Here is a 21,905-nt window from a genome sequence, read left to right as displayed (position 1 = left end):
AATACCCTGGTGAGGACGGGAGCCCACAAGTCTATATTGCTCAGGTAGAGATCTGGTAGAGAATGCCATCGGGGCCAGGGGCTTTATTCTTAGAAAGCCCTTGAATGGCTGATTTTATTTCTTTTAGTGTAAACGATAAACATGAAGTTGTTGGGGGTTTTGACCCTTTTTCTTGTAGTGTGGCCCCCATGTGGTTGTAAAGACCACAGAAATGGTTCCGCCATTGTTCTGGTAGTATGGTATTTATTATGTCCGGCCCTCTCGAGTCTTTAAAACATGGATCATTAATAATTTTCCAGAAAGCCGACATATCTCTACGCTCTGCCGCTTCCCTTAAATCCTCCCATACTCGATATTGTAGAGAGTTTTTGCGAGTTTTCAGGGCTTTTTTATAAATAGCTCTCTTCCCTGCGATCTTGGCTTTGTCTTTTGGTTGATCCGTAAGGCTTTTTTTAGCTCTTTTAGTGCCTTGGTGCAGTCATGGTCAAACCAGCGTGGCATTAGCGGCTGTTTAGGTCCTGTTCGTGGGGATATTTTCAATAGATTGTTTATGAGTTTAGCAATTTCTTCAAATGCACTTACTACAGTTGGGCCTGTCACATTTTCATCTAGACAAATCTTTAAATGTGCTTGTCCCTTCCTCACTAGATCACGATAGAATTTATCCCCATCTATCTTTACCCATTTGAGCCTTCTCCCCTGTGCGGTTACCTGTTCCAGGGCTTCCGGTCCACCCACTCTTAAGCTGAGATTCATGCATATAATGTTCAACTTCAGTGGATTATGATCGCTGAAGGGGCTCAAAATGATGTCACAATTTGTAATCCATTTTTTGAGAGTTGGGGACACCAAAATAAAGTCTATATAGGAGTGACAGTCTCTTCCTTTAAATGTTGGATTGGGTTCCTTCTTGTTATCTATCTTAATCAGGTCCATTGTGGGCACTAAATCATACCTCTTGATGAGGTTTTCCATCTCCTTTCCTTCGACAGTGTGGGCAAAATGAGGCCCCTTTTCCTCCGTGCACCTTGACAACGTGTAGTCATTTGGGGAAGTGTGGTGAGGAGTCCTCTTTCAACTCCAGGTCTGCTCCTCTTCCCATTAAAACTTAATAAACTCTGCAAGACTTATTCAGACTTCTACATGTCCTCTAGTGTACACTTAGTGGACACTACAGTGGGCAACAGCAATTGTTGAAAGTGTATTAGAATGCTTTGTGTTGTTTTGACTGCATTACCAAGGGCAGAAATACAGATTTAAATTGCCTAAGGGGCAAGAGCAGGGCCAGACAGTCCACTCGCTCTCCCTGTGAAGATAGCCCTCTGTTCCGCGATGGTACAAGTGGTGCTATTGCACGTAAGTGGTGAGGGCCCTACACATGGTGAGTGGCAGCCCCCAGATACCTGCGCAACTTATAATAGCCTTGAGAAATACGCAATGAAGATGTCCTCCGCGGGCAGGATGCCACAGAGGGTGGACTGTGGAGGGGCAGGCGGAGAACCACAGCAGGTGGGGGAGCCCTCCCTGCGCTCCATAATAGCTGCAATCCAGGATCTATGGGGCTCAATTGTACCTATTGAGCCTATTATATTCTATCTAGGTACCCCATTATAGGATCAGGTACTAATTGCACCTTTCACTTACATTGCCCTCATATTGCACTACTTAATGGTTCTTAATACTGACCTTTTACATAGTTTACGTAGAGGACCTGGGGTTTTCTCCGAAAGACCTAAGCCTCATTCATTTTGCATGAGGATTCTTGGAATCACAGCTGGACAGCAGACCGAAAATCTCCTGCATAAAAACTTTGTACAAGGGTCATTTTTTCCGTCTTCCTAGTTCGACCTGACATAGCAAGGTATATCCCCAGGTGGCATCATTTTGGGTATATATACACCATCTCTTGCTAAGGAAGAGAGAGGAGAAAAGGACTTCCATGCTGACACACTGACACAAGCCGCTGAGGCTCCTGCATGCAGATACTCCTGCTCGCAGTGGTCTGAGATCCCTTGCGGAGTGTCCACCTCAGACCAGAATGGGGTCCCACAGAATCTCACATCAGGTAATAGGGTTGACTTTATCCTAGAGTGATTCTTGGCTTTACACCTGCATCAATGCTAGGTACATTCAGGTACATTTGGTTAGGGACGCATCGTAGGAGTGCGCTTTTATTACTGTCATGTAATTTTTATACTTGCCTGTATTTATCATTTCATCACTATGGTAGAAATATACCATCCTTTTACTCTGTTAGTGCTTATAATCATCTATTTCTGTTACTATCTAATGATTGTTTCAATACATCTATTTTACACTAGAATGTCGCTGGTTCAATAAATACTTATTGGAAAACATCCCCATCATTTATTCTGTGATCCTCTCTCAGAGACAAAGTGAGCACAAATGACTGAGTGACTAGTAGCACTGTTTCCACGATTCTGAGGGATACGGGTTTTCATATCCGATAGTTGCCAAGAACTATTCTCTCCTTGGTAAGAGGGGTTTCTAGTGGCACTGTGAGCTAGCTGGTATACAGGCTGACATATTTGGTGGGGGTGTCCGGGATCAGTTTGGACACCAAGCCCGCAGTGTATGTTATCTAAACGCGCAGATCCTATATAGGGTTATAGGAACTACACAACATGGCACTGCCAATGTTGGTTTTGGTAATTATTTAACAGTCAAATCTGAGTAGTTCAGTCCTGCTTTTCTCAGAGAGCCCGACTCACATTACTTCAGAGACGTCTGAAGTGAGAAGGGAACTATCATGCCAAAGCAGCCAAAACTCATATTTATTGGCAGTAGGTTTATCAAGCTTGAAGGACAAACAGTTGTTATATTTGTGCATAAAACCTTATCTCTGTTTCCCTGAAACTCTTCCTTAAACATTTTTTTTCAACAATGACAGAAGATGCCGCTGTGCCAGCACAACGCTTTAGTTCAGAAAGAAAAAGGGGAAATTAACATTTCAGAAAATTTTAGAACTGCTCTTACCTTAAAAGTAGCAGAATATCATTTCCCAGCTAGGGGTGGGACAGTAATTTTTGTGATTGAGGCTCACAAATCATATAGAACAGAGGTGTTCTATTCATGGGTTAGATTACCACAAGCAGATGCACAAACACATAGATTTCACCGAAGAAGAACCTCCAGATGAATACAGTCCATATGAGGACATTAAAACTCTGCTCACCTACCAGGAGCACATAAACTGGTTTAAAGGCACCCTTCTCCATACAAGAAATAAAGCATGTCTTGGTCCGCTCGGAAGAGACGGGGCCACTTGGCCTGTCCTTGCGTCTAACACACCGCACCCAGACATTGACACAATGCCAGTCCCAGACTTACGTACATTTCAAAAAGAAATAATACAACTTTACAGAAATGTGATACAATTTGTGATGAGAACACTCACAATTCAACCAACAAGAGCTTCACAAGCAGGACCGATTTAGGGAAATGCAACTGAAATTACACCACAAACACTAAACGCAGTTATGGGTAAAATGCCCACTAAATGCAAACAAATACCATTCTGGATAGCTCTGAAAATTACCCAGCTAGAGGCAGTATTTCCACATACAAGCCCTCAAGAAAAACACAGAGTGCTTACACTCCGCTTGCCAATGGGGAAAGCTCCCCAGATAGAGGATTGTACCACTCAGTGGTACCTGACGTATAAAGACAAATACAAGCTGAGTATGGAGCAGAACCTGCTCTGAACTTAGGGATGAAATTGCTAAGCAGTTTTGTCCAGGTATCTTCTATAATATTGGCAAACATAAAAGGGAAAGCAGCAGCAGTGGCAATACACCAACGCCTAAGGGATTTCACTCCTTTACAACAGGAATGTGAATTACCTAAAATTATCACAAGCACCTATGGTGAATTAGGTAGGGATAGTTTGGGAGCTAGAGCATTAAAGCCTCAACTCATGAGTGGTCCTGAGAGGGATAACACAAAGCAAGCACCGGATTCTTCCAAGAAAAAATGGGATAATAGCAATAAAAAACCTAAAACAGATCTCAGTCCAGGAGTGGGTCTCCTGAACAGGAGCCTTCCGAAAGGAAATATAACCTTAGGAATAGGGATAACATTAAAAAACCTGACAGGTATCAGGATACTGATACAGGTTCCTCTCGTTCCTTTCAGGGTTCACCAAGAAAGTCAGAGAGAGAATGACAGTCAGAACGCAAACAAGAAGAGCTTACGAAGACAAGAGACACAGCACGCGCTTCAAGCTACACTTCTAAAAAAGAAGACAAGCCACAATCTAAACCTCAATTTAAAAAGAAGAAAGTAGCAGGTCTCAAAGTTAGACATGCCCAGAATTCTGAGGACTCAACTACTGAATGGGGAAGGGGCTCTGACAATGCTAGACAGCACAGCAGAAGTAACAATAGCTGATGGAATTTCTGGTGACAGCAGAGTTGAATGAGTACATCACTGTGGAAACACCTGATACGAGGGTAAGTGTCCCACATAGGTTACATGAGATAACACTCCAAATGGAGGGGGACAAATCCAGAAAAGTTAAAAGTCTCTTTTGGAAGAACTTGACTTTCGGCTATGACATACTTTTAGCTGAACAAGATTGGGCCCTAGCAATTGTTATGGTTTGCCCAAAGGGAGAAACTGAACTTTTACCATCTTTTTCCGACCACGTTCCAATTTATTTAAAACATACATATGCACGGGAGTGGGCGGTAGCCCTTGCTCCAGCACTTTATCGCAACCATGTTGCATGGGATGCTGAGTCACCTCACCACATAATCCCAGTTAAAACTAATCCAGTTCCACAGAGACAGTACCCAATAAAACAGGAAGCGAAAAAACAGGTCAGGGAGATCTTAGATCAACTTGAATACCAGGGTGTAATAGAAACTTGTACCTCCTTAATGAATATTCCTTTGTTCCCGTTCTTAAACCTGATAATTCATATAGTCTAGTTTTAGATTATAGACATCTTACCGCATGCACAAAAAAAGTTTGCGGTACAGAATGCACATGGTGCCGCATTAATGAATAACATTGTACAAAAACAAATTCAAAACAACACTAGATATCTCAAATGGATTCTTCTGCCAAAACATAGCACCTGAAAGCAGGTATCTGACCGTATTCTCCGCATTAGGTTCCCAGCATCAATTTCGTAGACTCCCCCAAAGTTATAAGTCTCGGGTTGTTTAGTGCTAGGATAACAAAATTACTTCAACATTTGGATGAAGAGACGTTGTCCTATGAGAATGATATTTATCTGATGGACAATGATTTAAAGGAACACTTGACCAGGGTGAGCAACATAATTTTTGGGTTCGCCTCTGAGGGCAAACAATTTTACTTTAAAAAATCAAAAATAGCCTACCTCAATGTGCTATTTCTGGGATATAAACAATGAAAAGTAGTTAAAAGCCTGGCAGCTAATTTTTTGGAAAAGTGTGCACTGCTCCAACCTCCCAAATCTTTGAAAAATGTACAATCCATATTGGGATTTTTAAATTTTGGCAGAACATACATTTTGAATTACGCAGAAAGAGTAATCTTTACTATGACTTCATAAGACCTGATTTCTCAGTTAGGCATTGGACACAGGGACGCACACAGGTATTCTTCGTTCCCTACAAGCTGACATGATAGCTTCAAAACACTTGCAGACACGTGTAAAAGTACGCAATCTGGTGATCCGCGTTGTTGCGGGTCAATCCGGCTAACCTTCAATGAAGGCGAAACGGTACCCATAGCATACAAATCACATTTGTACACAAACGCTGAAATGCATTTTACTTCTACAGAACAAATTCTGACAGCAGTACAGACCACTGTAGCGAGAGAAAGAGCACTGACTAAGGGGAATTGCATACTTGTCGCAACTCCAGTACCAACTTTAGAGGCTGTTACTAAAGCTAGCATTCCTAATGCTAAAGCTTTACATCCAAGATGGATACAATGGGCTAATGCTGTCACTGCAACAGATGTAGTATACAGATATGATCTGAGGCTAAAAACACTGCAATATGAACAAGAATATCCTCTCCCAAATAAAATCAAGCCTCTAGATCAGTTTGAATTTATAATTTACACTGATGGATCTGCTCAGCCGGCCGTAGGGAGTAAACAACAATACAGCACTGCTTGAGCGATTGTAAAAGATCGTATGTGGGAAGGCAAGTTCCATACCAGTGATACGAACACGCAGTCTCTTGGAGACTGCACGGCTCAGCTAGTAGAATTAAACGCTTTATTACTTCCACTAATAAATACGAATCGGGAATTCCCCACACTCATTGTGTGCAATTCCTTTTATTGTGTTCAGTCATACAACAAATATCTTCACTACTGGGGGTCAAAATGGGTTCAAGGACTCAAAAGATGGCACTATTAAGCATAAAATGCTATGGGAACAGGTAGCTGAGTTGAAAAACGAACTACCAAGAGCTCTCGTGTTACACACGCTGAGTCATCAACGTGATGGCGTTCACTTTGTAGGGAATTCATTGGCTGATGAATCTGCGAAAGGGGCTGTACGTATGGTTTCTGTAGCTGCTATTACTCATTCAAAAAATGAGAATAGACAGAGACATTATGGTTGCTGTCATTGCTACACCCAATAGCTCGGCTGTACCAAAAAAATTCTGCTCAAGTACTCCTACAAGTTAGATGCAAACAACATTCTGTATGCTCCGATTCATGGAGTGGGTGATAGAGTAATACCAAATATGGATCACAGATTAGGTTAAATTCTAGCTGCACATGAGGGTCTAAGTTCTGCACACGCAGGACCTAATGCAACACTTTCATTACTGAAACAACGCTATTGGTGGCCTGGTTTAACAAAGCAGACAAAGAATATTGTCTTAAAATGTCACATCTGCCAGCAGATGAAGGGTTCCACCGTAGCACATCCAGCGCAGACACCTTTATCAATATCAGACAGACCACTCACGTGTGTCTATCTGGACCGCTGAGGACCCCTACATTCGGATGGGGCTTACAAGCATATCTTGGTGGCAGAGGATTCATGCTTGAGATTCCTATGGCTAAGGCCTCAGCGCTCGGCTGACGCTTGAACTGTTATAAAAGACATGCATGTCTTTATAGGGACATATGCAGTTGGCACACTACATTCTGACCGTGGCCCCACGTTTAGCTCTAGGGCTTACGTGGAAGCCATGGAAAGTTTGGGTGTAGCACTGTGGTACTCCTCCCCATACCATCCTGAGGGGAATTTGGTTGTGGAGAGGAAAAACCGTGACTTAAAGCAGTTTTTAACAGCTAGGATATTAGGTTCGGGTAGTAGTTGGGTCAATCACCTATATGGGGTACAACGTGCCCTCAACAATTTGCCAAGAAGTTCTCTAGACGGTGTCACTCCTTATGAGGTCCTATTTGGGATGGGAATGTGGGTACCTGATCTTGATTGTGAAGGCACAGTGATGGATGTAAAACCTTTTGACATGAATAAAAATGTGGCTGTTTTACAAGATCTGTATGAATCCAGAGCACTACAGAGTAATGTGCAGGTAAAGCAGACCGCCACTGGGGAAGTCAAATCAGTCACTGCAAGACCTGTCTGGGTCCCAAAAGTTGGGGATCTGGTCAGAGAAAATATCGAGGACAAGAAAGACTTTGGGCCATCATACAGAAAGCCTGTACCTATCCTGGCTGTTAAAGGAACAAGAACAGTACTTCTTCCTCCTCTTGCAGGTAAAAATGAAAAGTGATTTGTCTCCATTGATCTGATCAAACCACACTATGTGGCTGAAAAGTAGACCTTGTGGGCTCCTGAGTAGCCAACACTCTCCTTTTGCTACCATACAGGAAGTTTAGACTGAAAGACTCATAACATTCGAAGAATCACCAATTTGAAGTGAAGGAATTTCCAACAATGAAATGGAACTTGTTCCTGTTCAAATTCAACATCAAAACCTGAGTGAAACACAAATATCAATTCGACCGAATACTAATATCTACATCAATATGCCTCAAAAAGAGACACATGCCAATTAAACAGCACCTGCTGACGTACCAAAGATAGATCGAACTGCATCTGGCTACTTCATCGAGTTTGACACATTGTCTCTTGATCCTAATGAACCTCAGACACCGCCAGCTCCAGTTTCTCATAAGTTCCAAATTCTGACTGTCTTCTGCTTACTTATGAATGGAAAATATCTCCCAGAATGCTCTGAATTATCCATTGTGAACTTGGTCTTGAAATCACATACATCATCTCATCGTGAACAAAGAGACTTGCTTTCCGTGGACATTACAGCTGTTCCAATTCCTGATGGTATTGTTTGGGACAAAGTTGATTATGATGTATTGGGCCCGACAGAACTTTTAATAATACTACATTTATTAAATATCTCTAAATTATATCATTACCTCCATTACATTTTCTCACGATTGGGATTTTGAACCTGTCAATAATAAGTTGTTTGATTTAGAAAAATCTGCTGCATTTTCAGCAATGAAATATTAGAAGACACATCTGATTTCGATAATCTGTACTGTTATCATCATTTTGGTCATCACTTTGTATACAAAACAAGTGTCCCTAGAAATATTTACACATACCATCAATGGGAAGTTGGTCCCACACCACCAAAAGGTAGTTCGAAAACTTTCACACAGAAATTTACATATTTTTCAGGGTTCAACACTTTTGAATGTACTTCATTTTATTATAAGCTTCCACCTACACCTGCACAAAAAAATATGCTGACTAACACCAAACAGATTTACTTTGTATGCTTTATGGCCCAACTGTCTGAACAGGGCTTTGACTTATGGAAGGACACTATAGACACAAAATCAGTCTGGGGTTCTAAGGCTTAGCAAGTTCAGGGTACAGAAGCACTGTTTCAAGCGTGCCTCATTCCGCAACAAATAATATTTCTGAATGAAACTATGCAAAAGACTTCTTGTCTTGGACTATCCAAGAACAAATATTTGAACACACCATGGTTCCCCACACCTTCACACATCAATTTTACATCAAGTGGAGGGGATACAGTAGATGACATCATGCAGTACAATACTTCAGACCCCAATTGGAACTTATGGTTAGTTTGGCCCATAGACACAAATAGATGTCAATCAAGATTCAGGGGTAAAACTGAAGGCTTCAGTATCCATAGGCCAGACCCACGATATGTACAGAGAGAACATTCGGGGGTAGTGGCATCTTATAGTGTAGGGAAGTTGTGCCTTGATTAGCTAAAAACCTCGATACTGTCCCATGTGTAACAGCACTTATCCTTACTCTCAGACGATGTGGATTTAAGGGACTTTTTATTAGGACCCCGAAAGCCACACCAGAAACGTTTCTATTCTGCCATCTATAATGAAATCTGGAAAATCCCTCAACAAGAAGCTGCAGAGAGATATTGAGAAATAGATAGAATTAACCTAGAAAAAGCGTTAGCTGTAGTTGACAATGGTATGACTACATTAACATCCATGATTTATTGACTGGACAACATTGTATCTTCTGCTATTGATATACTAGAACAGGACTTGTCAATTCTACAACACGGACAATCACAACTGCGTTCTATTATGTTTTCAAGCCAGACGCTGCAATCTTTGCATGCTGGTTATGTGCCTTGGCTATTCATCAACAGTACGTCTCTATTTTCAGCATACAATGTGACTGAAAAACAGATAGCAATGGCACAAAGGGAAGGGCAATATACAATTCTGTGTTTTGAAAAACTTGACAAGAAACCTTTTACTGTGGCAGAGTCACCTTCCACAGAATGGTTAATTCATGGCCTTATAACACTACCAGTCACAACTTTCCAATTTCAATATTGCTTAGAACAGCGCCAGGCAGGCAGACATGAAGCGATGGGTAGGGAATTCATCAAGGAATCTTGGGAGTTGCCTTACAGATTTCAGTGCCGGAATGGGAACACAGAAGTGTTTCTTAGAGGTACTAACTGTAAGAGCGCTTTAAGCGGCTCTCTAATATATGCCAGAATATTATGCATCACGGGGCCTGTCATGGTTCAGTAGCAAACTTATTCTGTCACTTAAAAGGGACCCTGGCTGCCGTGATTAATCCGGTATTCGAGTTACTTTCAAATAAGAGTTACTTGATGCTGCATGATCAAGGTTGTTGTGGGATGCTTCCGAGCATAGCATATCTTGTCACTGTAAACTCCAGGGTTACTTGCTGTATTCAAGTATTGTTTCCACCAAACCACACAATCAGGGAGGCGCCGTTATGGCATTCATTGAATGTTTCCTTTATACGGTTTGATACTCGAATGAAAGACATGCTTTTACAGCAAACCGTGCACTTAACCTCCGCCCGAGAAACTTATGATTGTCAGGTTGCAAGGTCTTCGGCCGAGATAGAGGCACTTATATGAACAAATTGCCCTTTCCATTTCACAGAAATGGTACAACATATCTTTAACATGTCTGATACGATGGATATTGTCCACCTATTTAAGACCATAGGTTCTGGACTGTTAAGCACCTTTCAGAAAATCCTCTGAGTTGTTCCCAACTTTATACACTCTGTATTCAGAAGCATTTTTGCAGGGTTTCCGGTGATCCTTTTTCTAATAGCAGGCATCCTGATTGTCCTTTTTCTGCTACGCAATGGACGTCCCAGTCACCAAGGAGATGGAACGCACGCTCTTGGAGTGCCGATACCGTGTTTGCATGGTAATCCATCTGGGCACACCTCGACTTTCAGAACTAAGCGATTCTTGGTTCTTGTCATTTAGACCAGCCTGTCCTGTTCTGCGGAAAGGAATGTGTGTTGGATCTCTGTCTAACACTTCCAACAATTGTGCCACCGGATGTTGATGCTTTACTGGACCCGATAACGGCTCATGTTCTGCAGTTTCCTCAGCATATTTCAATGTTGATGTCTGCATTCTTAGAGCCACCACAGGATGCTTCAGCTCCTGTTGGGAAGGATACCGGCTCCACAACAAATACTCAGAGCTCGGATGACACTAGCGCCTCACCAGCAATGACTGTGGTGAATACGGAGGATCATCTGTGCTCGATTGACCTGATCTGCGACGTGTTGCAGGAATCATCGTCAGCGGTTGCAGGCAACTGCGATGTTGCATCTCCCAGCCAGGACACATAAACATTTGGCTCATTGTGTGCTGGGAGAATTCGACCTTTTCCTATTCCCAAAACAACCAAATTTGGAATTTTAAACAAGAAATTTAAGTCTAAGCTGCATGGCTTTCAGTCACTCTATGTTCATACTATATCCACAAACATATTCTAGATTTCTATCACCTACTACACATGTTTTTTAACATTTCTTAGACTGTTTAAGTTTTTAAGTACTCTTTTTTATAGACTTATTTTATGTGCTATATTTAGACTATGTTAGAATTTTTAGTATGTAGTCCAGTCGGATGAGGAGTGGGTGTTATATTCCATATAGTTACCCCATTATAGGCTCAGGTATTAATTGCACCTTTCACCTACATTGCCCTCATATTGCACTACATAACAGTACTTAGGACCGACCTTTTACGTAGTTGAGGTAAAAACTAGAGGACCTGGGGTTTTCTCCAAAAGGTCTAAGCCTCATTCATTATGCATAAGGATTCTTGGAATCATAGCTGGACACCAGGCCGAACATCTCATGCCTAAAAACTATGTTCATGGGTCATTCATTCTGTCATCCTAGTTCAACGTGACACAGTGAGGTATATCTACATGGGGTATTACTTTGGGTGTATATACACCATTTCTTGGTAAGGTAGAGATAGGAGAAAAGGACTTCCATGCCGACACACTGACGCGAGACACGGAGGCTTCTGCAAGCAGATATTCTAGCTTGCAGTGGTCTGACATCCGTTGCAGGGTGTCCACCTCAAGACCAGAACGGGGTCCCACAGTCTCTCAGGTAATGGGGTTGACTTTATCCTAAAGGGATTTTTGGCTTTACACCCACATCCATGCTAGGTACATTCAGGTACAACTAGTTAGGGACGCATCGTAGCAGTACGCATTTATTACTGTCATGTATTTTTTATACTTGCCTGTATTTATATTTTTAGCCCTATTGTAGAAATCTACCATCCCTTTACTCTATTAGTGCTTATAATCATCTATTTCTGTTACTGTCTAATGATTGTTTCAGCACATCTATTTTATACTATATTGATGCTGGTTCAAATAAATACTTATGGGAAAACGTGAAAATCGTTTATTCTGTGTACCTCTCTCAGATACAAAGTGAGCACGAATGACTGAGCGACTAGTAGCACTGTTTCCACGATTCTGAGGAATCAGGGTTGTCATGTTCGATAGTTGCCGAGAACTATCCTCTCCTTGGTAAGAGGGGTTTCTAGAGGCAATGTTAGCTATCTGGTATACAGGCTGACATATTCGGTGGGGGTGTACGGAATCAGTTTGGACACCAAGCCCGCAGTGTATGTTGTCTAAACGCGCAGATCCCATATAGGGTTATAGGAACTACACGACAAGCCCAAACTAGACACGATAATCGTAGATGTCAACTTACTCAGGGTAAACTTCCACAAGATATCAGAAAAAGTATCAGCAGCGGAGGTGCACATTAATGGACTGCTTTCCACAACAAAATGGTTGGAGGAGCAAGTGCAAACTTTGAAGAAATAGAGCACAATTATGATCACAAGGCAGGAGGATCAGGAGGGTAGGGCCAGGAGGAACAATGTAAGAATGGTGGGGGTCCTGTAAGAAACAGAGGGCCCTATCATTGACCTGGAGGACCTTATCCTCAACAAGCTTAAAGTAAAAAGGCTATTTACCTTTTCAGTTGAGAGAGCACATTGAGCTTTGTGTCCTCCCCCAAATTCCGGGGCCCCTCCGCGCATAATAATTGCACAGGTCTTGAACTACAGAGACCAGGATGCTAAAAAAACAACCCTAGACTCTAGCCATGAATCCTAAACACTAAACCTAAGGCCTAAACAACAGCACTGAACCCCCAAAACCAACCCTCAGCACTCAACGCTAGCCCTTAACCCTGTCTGCTATCCTGCAGGAAGCCCAGTCACAGGGCAACCTGTGCCTGGGAAACACAGTGATTCACTTCTTCCCAGATTTTACGCTACAAGTCAAGCGTCAGTTTAAAAACTTTAAGTGAAAAAGGTGTTGTGGGCCAATGAGATTAAATATATGATGCTTTTCGCCACCAAGCCTAGAGTGATTGTAGATTTGCCACACCTGTGGAGGTGTGGGGACTGGCTGAGGGGCTGGACAGCTGCCAGCAGGGGAACACATGGTAAATGCAGAACGAATCGGCCCAGGGCAAATAGGGAGCAGATAACTTCCCCTCAGCTGGCAACAAGAGATTGTAGCCTTCTCAGCAGAACACCTGAGCGGCACCCTCAAAGACCCTCTCTGAGGAGTTGTAAGTAACGAGGAGAAGGCACTGTGACATGCTTGACTCGAGGTACATGATATGGGGGGGAGCTCCAGCAGAGGATGAGGACTAACGAAAGCACTACTATCCTGGAATCGACTGGCACAAAACGGGCATAGTTCTTGTACTTTTCAATTGCAAGGGGGATGTTAAACGTCTGTCAATATGTTCAGCTGAACCTTTACCACTTACGCGGCTTCAGCCTACCCTCGTTACTAGATGTTTATTTTGTAGCAACAGGAGCTCTGCAAGTTGGGGGAGTGGATGGTTCAGGACTCACAAAGCAGATTAGCTGGGTGGGGGGAGTTTGGAGAGAGTATTCACTTGTTTCTGTGTACAGAAGTGCTAGCTTTATACAGTACTCACTCTAGGGTAGGAGGGTGAGAGTTGGAGTTGTCAGGCAATTGAGAGTCATGAAGAGGGTGCGAGGGGGCAGCTCTGGTGGTGAATGGTAAAGTCTCTTGATGGTTATTATGCCAATGATACACAATGCCGCACATGACATTACTATTTCGTTCTGGAACGTAAATGGTCTAGATAGCAAAATAAAAAGCAAGCTGATCCTGCATTATCTGCAACGCAATGTGATAAATAGCCGTAATAGATGCTGGATTCTAAGATAAACTCTGACCTGTATGAGCTACTTGGTCATGAACTCAGGAAACATGAGAGCTCTAATCAGAAATTTTAAACATGTGGAGTCTACCTCTGTTTGCTTTAATAATCATTTAGCTGTAGCCTGACTAGCTTTAATACCTTTGAAGTGGTTTCGTAATGTGTATGCTGCATTACATTTATATTTCAAAGTGAATAAAACTTGCTTTGCACATTTATATTTTTTTCAATTTTGTTTTCAGAATGCTTTACATTTGTTTCTCTTATGCTGCCCTGTTATCAAGGTGTATCTGTTATTTAGGATTCAATATCCCCAGTAGGGAAATTTCTGTATGGAAAGCATTTAGCTAGGACATGCCTATATCTTTGGCACCGGTAGAGGAATCTTCACAAACTTTTCCCCAAAAGTGCTTCTGTGATTCTTGTTCCACATGGGAAGTTTCAGGGTGATCCATCAAGCAGGGGCTGGGGAAAAATACGGGAGATCAAAAAAAGTGTTATCCCTTGTTAATTTCCATAGAGAGTTTTAGACACGACTACAGCCCGAACCACTGGTCGGAATGACACAAAATGTGGCAAAGAGGTAGCTCTTGGTTCAGAAAGAACCCTTTTTAGGTCTCGCAGACCTAGCGCTGGCGTGCGCATGCGTTCCTCGCTCTGCGAGGCTTATTGTAATCAGTAAGATTTCAGAAGTGGTGTTTAAGCCCTGCCCCTGCATTTCATTGGCTTGTGTCATCATCCATGCTAAACGCTGGTTTTGGATTTTACAAAAGGCTTCTTAGCTCCTCCTTGTTACTGCCCTGTCTAACTTTAGCCCCGCCCATCCGGACTGCACTGTGTACTTGCAGCGGTACACTATTGACTTTATTAGTTGGTGTGGGCACTTTTTTCATTTAAGTGAATCTGCTTTCACGTCTATGCATCGCATACATTTTTGCGGCATTACACTGTTTTCTTTATTATTATTATTATTGGTTGTAGGTAATTTTTCATTTAAGTGAAGCTGTTTTCACGTGTTCGTGTTGTGTTGATGCGTGGTGAAGGAAGGGCTGAATGTTCTGCGATTGTCTAATAATAAGCCACACAGAGGTTAGTACGTTCTAGGCAATATGCTTGGTGTTCAATTTTTGCTTTTCTGCTTTCACGTCGCTGAGTATATTTGTGTTGTGTTGATTTGTGACAAAAGAAGCGCCGACTGTCCTCCGATTGTTTAATAATAAGCCACAGACAAGAATGGGGCAAGCCATGAGACAAAGAGGGAGGTAGAGGCTCATGGGGAGACAGAGCCAGAGAGACACAGAGGCAGTAAGAGTGAGTGATATGAGCCAGTATTTACCAGTGAGACAGGGAGCCACGGACAGGTTAGTACGTTCGAGGCAATATGCTGCGTGTTCAACTCTTGCTGTGCTGCTTTCGTGTCGCAGTGCATCTTTGTGTTGTGTTGATTTGTGGCAAAGGAAGCGCCAACTGTCCACTGATTGCCTAACAATAACCCATGGACAGGTTAGTACATTGAGGCTTCTTAGTCCCTCCTTGTTACCGCCCTGTCTCCTTTTGGCCCGCCCACCCCGACTGGATCTGCGCTTGCCCGAGGCCACGCAGTGGCCATTGAGAGGGCGGGCCACTAGTCACTGAGGGCTGTCCCGCCCCCCAAACAGGATGTTCAGTCTCCTCCTTACTGGTTGGAGGAGGTGGCTGATGGAGATTCACGTCCGGGGCAGCGGGGAGGGGCCTCCCAGGGTACTTAGGTCCCTGCTCCTCTTTGGAGGGCCTCTTTGCCGCCCGGACGCCGTCGCGAACAGACAGGACACTCTTTTTCAGACAGGACACTCTCTGAGGTGAGCGAGGCCGTGCCCGGCCCATTCTCCCCCCCCCTTCCCCTCCGCCTGCTCCCTCACCCGAGTCGTGAGCCTGGCGAGGCGGCCCACTACGTGTGGGCTGCTGTGGGGGGGGGGATGTCCTGTGTCCTGTTCCCCGGTGGTCTCTGGGTGCGGAACGGCCTACCCGCACCCCCCCCCCCCTTCCCCTCCGCCTGCTCCTTCCAGCCTTGGTAAGCCTGGCGAGGCAGCCCATGATGCGTGGGCTGCTGTGGGGGGGGGATCCGACTGTCTCCCCGGTGGTCTCCGCGTGCGGGCTTGCCTCCTCGATGTCGGACCCGCCGCGGCTTTCGGGACTTGCTAGCCATGCCCTGTGTCCGCCCTAGCCTCGTGTGGTGGGGGGGGTGGGGTCCAATCTGCGGGTGGAGGCGCCGGGGTGCTCGTTTCCACTACGGGATGCACCCCCCTCGCCCTGGTATTGTAGTGTTCCCTGCTCTGCTGGCAACCCCCGCAAACACCGTGGTTCCTACCGCCCCCCCGGGTTCGACGTCATCAGCGGCCATTTTGTACGGGGGGGTCCGGTGGTGGCACGTTAACGGGACCATGGCTGGCGCGCACTGTCCTTTTAACCAGTGCAAGTTTTCTATTGGTGCGTATAATTGAGCAGAGCATTGTTGTTTCATATCTGATGCATTATTTGAAGTTGGAGTACAGGTCCATGTCGAGCGCCCCATAACCGGCGGTTTTCCGCCATGCGTGTGTACGCCTGAAATGCTTCTCGTACGTTAACGCATGCTTGACTGGGTAACCGACCGCCTGGTCTGCGATGCGGGCGGCTGCCTGTGCCGCCGCTTGGGCTACACGGCGGTCGGGTGGCTGCCTGCTCCGGCGCTTGTCAGCGCAGCGGTGTGCACTGGGATCAATGTGTATTTATGTACGTCTCGGCCGCTATGTTACAGGTACTGCCCCCTCGGCCTTGTTGTTCAGCTCAGCAGTGTGCGCTGGGATCAATGTGTATTTATGTACAGCTCGGCCGCCATGTTATAGGTACTGCCCCCTCGGCCTTGTTAGCGTGGTCGGCACTTGTTCAAATGCAGCGGGGGGCGCTGGGATCCACGTGTTTAATTATTACCGGGCCTTTGTTGAACAGCCCGGCCGCCATGTTTCAGGCAAAGGCCCTCCTCGCCTTGGATAGCGTGGTAGTCGCCTGCTTTGCCTCACCCACTTTACTGCCCCCTCGGCTTGGGTAGCCTGGTAAGTGGCCTCCCCTGCCTCACCTATTGCAAGGGCGTGAGTTCATGTCGGGGCAGCACCTCATTTTGCCTCCAAGGGGAGGTATGGTGTCACCTCACCCCCCCACCCCCGGTCAAGGGAGCACAGCAATAGTAACGATACTCCCTTTTGGAGTGGGGGCCTGCAATGTAGATGATGAGGGCGTCAGGTGACATTGTCGTCTTTATTTTTCAGATTCGGTCGCATTCGCCTAACGCATCCTGGAAACCCCCCCCCCTTCTCGCGTCGATAGAGGTTCAGCACGTATCCTCCTCCCACATTATTGGTGCAAGGTGGTGCACAGACATAATATCGACTCCAAAATATCGACTGGAAAGAATATCGAGTTTTAAATATCGTTTGGAGAAAATATCGACTAGACAGAATATCGACAGTCAAAATATCGTTTTTAAGGTAAGTGAAGTAATATCGACTGTAAATAATATAGACAGTGAAAATATCCAAGTATATAATCTAGATAGTAAAAAATATAGTTTTTTCAATAATATTTAATTATTTATAGTGTTTTTATGTTATAATATATGTGAAAAGTGTCATTTTTTTAAATAATTATTTTTAATTAATAATTTTTTTTAATTATTGTGTAATTTTATTCTGTAGCGGGTTGTGGGTTTATAGGGGAATAGGGTGGGAAGTAATTTAATTATAATAAATTAAATATGTAAATTTATTAATTGGTAGTAATAATTAATTAATTGGTAATTAAATAATATATGTTAATTATTTACAATTTAATTGGTAATTAATTTAATTTAATTGATTAATTGCTAATTATGTTAAATTAAAGGGGTATTTTTAGGGTTCAGGGTCAGTTTTCAGTTTTTGGGCAAAGGGGTATTTTTAGGGTTCAGGGTCAGTTTTCAGTTTTTGGGTAAAGGGGTATTTTTAGGGTTCAGGGTCAGTTTTCAGTTTTTGGGTAAAGGGGTATTTTTAGGGTTCAGGGTCAGTTTGGGGTTTTTGGGGTACATATACAATATTGCCTATTATTTAATTAAATTTTGTTACTATATATATATGTTTTAAGAAATATGATGAAAAAAAAATATTTTTTTACTTTCATTAATTATTTAATTATTAAAAGTTATTTTAAGTATTGTTAATTATATTTTAGTAATAAATTTTTTATATTAATGTAATTAAACATTGTTTTTAGTAAAGTCGATATTTTTAACAACGATATTTTTGTAAACGATATTTTGTACTCGATATTTTTGTACTTACCTGTTTGTAGATAGAAACTCGATATTTTGTACTCGATATTTTCTCAACGATATTTTGGGTAGTCGATATTCTTTCAGTCGATATTCTTTCAGTGATCCGTGCAAGGTATGTACGACAAAGAGATGTCGCTATATGATTTAAAGCTAGTGAGCAGGCCGACGGGGGGCTCAAGAGGGGTTGGAAGTGGTCTCGCAGTGAGACTGATTGTGCTGATGGGCTGTTGGTTCCCGGCTACGGCCGGTACAATGTGTAAGGTCCAGTGTTTCATTCTCTTTTATTTTACACAGTGCTCGCAGCCATCGAAGCAGACCCCGGGGCATACCCCGCTCGGACCTCGTGCGTTCTCTTAGGAAGTACAGGAGAGGTATGTACCTTGCAGGGTGGGCCGGTACGAAGGTGGTACCTAGATATCCGCGACATTCTGTTCTCGTTCCCCATCTGACCCGAGCGTTCATTTCCGCCTCCCACGGTTTCTCCTTAGTCCTTGGTGGGGGAAGCTTTTCTGGGGTAGGGGGGGTGGGATCGGTCCTTGGGCGGGGCATGCGGGTTTTGGACAAGATGTGGAACATGGTGGCTCATGGTTATCTCTCTTTTCAGGATACACTCGCAAGCACCATGGAAAGTCAGGGGTCCCCATCGCTGTTCACACAGACGTCCCAGGTTGATGACTCGGGTCTAGGACCTTCCCAGGACCCTCAGATGAAAGTTTTGTTGGATTTAATAAAGGCGAACGGGGTGGCGTGGGCCAGTGACCTCCTGCTGCCCAATGCCCTGACAACCCACGGGCCGCCCCCCGCCCCACGGATAACTGAAATAGAGGTGGCTGAGGACTTGGCCACGGGGAGGCCTAAGCGCATTAAGAAACCGACAGTGAAGGACTTTCCCGCAGAACCCCCCAGTAAGACTAGGGCAGTGGACCCTGTCAGGAATGTCATTGTGCACGCCCCGGCATCCCCCCCGGCGGCGTCCCGGGTATGCCCCCCGTCACCGCCTCGCCCGGTGGTGCCTACTGTGGAGTTTGCTACCCGGGAAGATTTGGGTAAGCTCTCGGACTCGCTGGCCTCATTCATGTCGGAAATCAGAGCGGGTTTGTGCATTACTCCTGTGCAGTCCCCAAATCCTATGCATTTGCAGATTGTGGCCCCATCAGTGGGGGTGCCATCTCTTCCCGCTGGGGAGGCAGACGTTGCAAGGGTGTGGGGTGGGCCTGCAGTTCAAGTTGGGGACACGGCCAGTCCTCTGTCCGGTGGGATTTCCCGGCTTGACAGCACGCCGCCAATCATTGTGTCCACGGTGCTCCCTCCCCAAGTGCTGCCGGTGGCCCCAAGTGTGTCCCACGATGCCCTTTCGCCCGCGGTGGCCCTTGCCTGACACCGGCTGTTTCCTCGGCCGCCCCCCCTCTGGGGGAACCCGGTACCCCTGCTTCCTCCTTGGCGTTGGGTGTAGCATTGCCCGCGCCGTCAGTTCTGATGACCATGGCACCCATTCTGTCAGGAACATGTTCCCTAGCCTGGCTGGTCCCACAGGTAGCTAAGGAGAGTATATGGCGGAGAGAGTTCATAGACATTTTTTCACTGCTAATGCTGGGGGCGCAGGGGGCGGATGTGACAAGAATGGGTTCCAAGGATGAGGTGAAGAAGGCCCGTTTTCAGTCTTGGCCAGAAAAAACGATAAAAAACTGGCGACAGGCTTTTGCCATTTTGGCTGCAGTGATTACAGAGCGCTTCCCTGAGCAGGCGCAAGGTCTATTTCAGTACAATAGCATCATAACGAATGAAGCGGAAGCATCTGCAGGGATGGGGTGGTACTCTTATGATTGTGAATTCCGCAAGAAAATGTCTGTCTGTCCTGAACTTGGGTGGGACCAGATTGAAGTTAGGTCATGGATCGTACATATGGGTAAAGGTAAAACAGAAGGTGGTGCTGATAGTGCTGTTCAATCTAAGAAGTCTGACAATGAGAAGTTCTCTCAGAAGAAAAGTAATTTTAGGCAGTCCTTTCGAGGGGGGCGTGGGGGGGGAACTTTCAACAGACAATATGCCAAGAAAAATGTCTCGCACACTTGCAGATTGTTCAACGCAGGTAATTGCACCTGGGGCAAAGCATGCAGATTTTCCCATGCGTGCAACAAATGCGGTGGTTCCCACCCAGAGTCTTCCTGTGAGAAGCGGTCCGCTCCTGCCAGCGCCGCCAATAAGGATAAATAATGACGCCACCCCCACTCCTGACCCCCATGTCCTCTCAGCTGCGCCCTCCCATTGCTTGGCTTTGCACCCCATCTCTTCTGCTCTAGCAGGGAGTACTTTTCTTGTCTCGCCCTCTAAAGGCCCGTCTCCAGTCATCATTGCCAGCCTGTTGCCCCTCCTGCGAGCTTACCCTAATGTTAAGGATAGAGAGGTCCTGTCTTCGGGTTTCCTGGAGGGTTTCCTAATTCCATATCAGGGTCCTCGTGTCAGCAGGGATGCTGAGAACCAAAAATCTGTCAGGGAGCTCCCTGAGGTTGTTGACAAAAAGATTATCAAGGAGGTGGCATTGGGGAGGGTGGCGGGCCCCTTTCCTTCCCCCCCCCCTTCCTGACTTTGTTGTGTCCCCCCTGGGCGTAGTCCCCAAGAAGGAACCTGGGGCTTTCAGGCTGATTCATAATTTGTCTTTTCCTGAGGGGGATTCTGTTAATTCCTGGCTACCTGAAGAGGCTTGCTCTGTCTCCTACTGTTCACTTGATATGGCCATTGACTTAGTGAGGAGAGCGGGGGAGGGGGCTTGGCTAGCGAAGGCTGATATCGAGGCGGCTTTCCGCTTGTTACCTGTACACCCAGACAGTCAGCACTTGCTGGGTTTCAAGTGGAGAGGGGAGTTTTACTTTGACAGGTGCATGCCAATGGGTTGCGCTGTCTCGTGTGCCTTCTTCGAAGCCTTCAGCTCCTTCCTCCAGTGGGCTCTCACGGAGGAATACAAAGTGTCAGCAGTGTCTCACTACCTGGATGACTTCCTTTTCATTGGGAGGGAGGGCACGCAGGAGTGTCAGGAGGGCCTAGACTGCTTCATTGATCTAGCTAGCCGCTTAGGGGTTCCCCTGGCGCCAGGTAAGACTGAGGGCCCTGCTCAAGTACTGACCTTTCTGGGGATTGAGCTCGACACAGTTGAGGGAGTGTCCCGTCTCCCTGCAGACAAGGTAGCGGGGCTGAAGAGAGATATCCATGCCTTGCTAGGTAGGGATAAGGCACCCCTGGGGGTCATCCAGAGTCTTCTAGGCAAGCTGAACTTTGCGGCCAGGGTCATCCCGGTGGGGAGAGTTTTTGCAAGGCGACTCGCCAGGGCCACTGCCAGGGTCCACAGACAGCATCACTTTGTCAGATTGACCTCGGCGCTCAAAAAAGATTTGCTAATGTGGGATGATTTTCTCTCTGATTTTAATGGTACTGTGATATGGAGGTCCCCGTGGGTGGAGAGCCCTGAGTTGAACATGTACACGGATGCTTCAGGTAGCGAGGGATTCGGTGCCATTCTGGGTGAGTTCTGGTGCGCGCAGGGATGGCCCAATGCTTGGCGCAGGCGTG

The sequence above is a fragment of the Lissotriton helveticus genome, chromosome 3_1, assembly GCF_964261635.1.
Source record: "Lissotriton helveticus chromosome 3_1, aLisHel1.1, whole genome shotgun sequence".
Classification (NCBI taxonomy): domain Eukaryota; kingdom Metazoa; phylum Chordata; class Amphibia; order Caudata; family Salamandridae; genus Lissotriton; species Lissotriton helveticus.
Note: the sequence above shows the minus strand (reverse complement) of the source record.